Here is a 2500-nt window from a genome sequence, read left to right on the forward strand (position 1 = left end):
GCCATACACCGGTGGAAGCTGCCGAGACGAGTAACTACATAGCGGGCTCGCCGTGTCACTAATGTACAGAGATACAATAGTTTCGACTGGAACCGGATTAAACGTATACACGGCGCTGATTAGTAATAGATAGAGCCATCAGAATACAGATAATGTATAGACCTGTCCGTATACATGCTGAAAGACTCTGCTCACAATCACACGTCAGCCAGACACTCTTATCACGCACTACTCTCTGCCTGTAACAGGCACACAGACAATATGTAAGCACCAGCATGGAACACCACCCAGTGCATCCTCTCTGCCACATTAGACAATCCACACTATCATAACCAGACCGGGAGGTCCACTCGGAAAACAGAATATCCCACCCTTCCGACAACCACCATTGCTCAGCTAAGCCACCAACACCCACACATGTCCCACACAGGGGTGCACCCAACATCACAATACTGCCTCCTGTCACACCACACAAACAATGGCAGGAATGAAAGACACAGGTCTGCCACAAGCATGGAATCAGAGCGCCGCCTGTTATGAGCCAAAGGTGCACCCTGACGTGGCAAATCAGATGATGCCGCAGTCATTTACTTACGATATTCACAATCAACAAACCGGCCCCCCCCCCCCCCAAAACACCTTTCCGTACAACAATGTGTACCTTAACCTAACCCATATTGTGCATTAACCTAACCCGTATTGTACCTTAACCTAACCCGTATTGCGCCTTAACCTAACCCGTATTGCGCCTTAACCTAACCCGTATTGCGCCTTAACCTAACCCGTATTGCGCCTTAACCTAACCCGTATTGCGCCTTAACCTAACCCGTATTGCGCCTTAACCTAACCCGTATTGCGCCTTAACCTAACCCGTATTGCGCCTTAACCTAACCCGTATTGCGCCTTAACCTAACCCGTATTGCGCCTTAACCTAACCCGTATTGCGCCTTAACCTAACCTATGTTGCGCCTTAACCTAACCTATGTTGCGCCTTAACCTAACCTATGTTGCGCCTTAACCTAACCTATGTTGCGCCTTAACCTAACCTATGTTGCGCCTTAACCTAACCTATGTTGCGCCTTAACCTAACCTATGTTGCGCCTTAACCTAACCTATGTTGCGCCTTAACCTAACCTATGTTGCGCCTTAACCTAACCTATGTTGCGCCTTAGCCTAACCTATGTTGCGCCTTAACCTAACCCATATTGTACCTTAACCTAACCCATGTTGCGCCTTAACCTAACCCATATTGTACCTTAACCTAACCCATATTGTACCTTAACCTAACCCATATTGTACCTTAACCTAACCCATATTGTACCTTAACCTAACCCATATTGTACCTTAACCTAACCCATATTGTACCTTAACCTAACCCATATTGTACCTTAACCTAACCCATATTGTACCTTAACCTAACCCATATTGTACCTTAACCTAACCTATGTTGCGCCTTAACCTAACCTATGTTGCGCCTTAACCTAACCTATGTTGCGCCTTAGCCTAACCTATGTTGCGCCTTAACCTAACCCATATTGTACCTTAACCTAACCCATGTTGCGCCTTAACCTAACCCATATTGTACCTTAACCTAACCCATATTGTACCTTAACCTAACCCATATTGTACCTTAACCTAACCCATATTGTACCTTAACCTAACCCATGTTGTACCTTAACCTAACCCATGTTGTACCTTAACCTAACCCATGTTGCGCCTTAACCTAACCCATGTTGCGCCTTAACCTAACCCATGTTGCGCCTTAACCTAACCTATGTTGCGCCTAAACCTAACCTATGTTGCGCCTAAACCCAACACACGTTGGGCCTAAACCCAACACACGTTGGGCCTAAACCCAACACACGTTGGGCCTTAACCCAACACACGTTGGGCCTTAACCCAACACACGTTGGGCCTTAACCCAACACACGTTGGGCCTTAACCCAACACACGTTGGGCCTTAACCCAACACACGTTGGGCCTTAACCCAACACACGTTGGGCCTTAACCCAACACACGTTGGGCCTTAACCCAACACACGTTGGGCCTTAACCCAACACACGTTGGGCCTTAACCCAACACACGTTGGGCCTTAACCCAACACACGTTGGGCCTTAACCCAACACACGTTGGGCCTTAACCCAACACACGTTGGGCCTTAACCCAACACACGTTGGGCCTTAACCCAACACACGTTGGGCCTTAACCCAACACACGTTGGGCCTTAACCCAACACACGTTGGGCCTTAACCCAACACACGTTGGGCCTTAACCCAACACACGTTGGGCCTTAACCCAACACACGTTGGGCCTTAACCTGCTCTGTAATTGTCATACGACGCGTTAAATTAGTGTAGTGTTGCCTAACTGCAACCCCCGCAATATAGTTTGCTACTCGCACTGCCCGGTCCCCAGAGTATCGCTTCATGTTAAACACCTTGCAGCTATACACTGTAATGCGGATGGCAGCAGGACGTACATGCTCAATGCCCTTCGCAGT

This window comes from Schistocerca americana, unplaced genomic scaffold (genome assembly GCF_021461395.2).
Source record: "Schistocerca americana isolate TAMUIC-IGC-003095 unplaced genomic scaffold, iqSchAmer2.1 HiC_scaffold_98, whole genome shotgun sequence".
NCBI classification, from domain to species: Eukaryota; Metazoa; Arthropoda; class Insecta; order Orthoptera; family Acrididae; genus Schistocerca; species Schistocerca americana.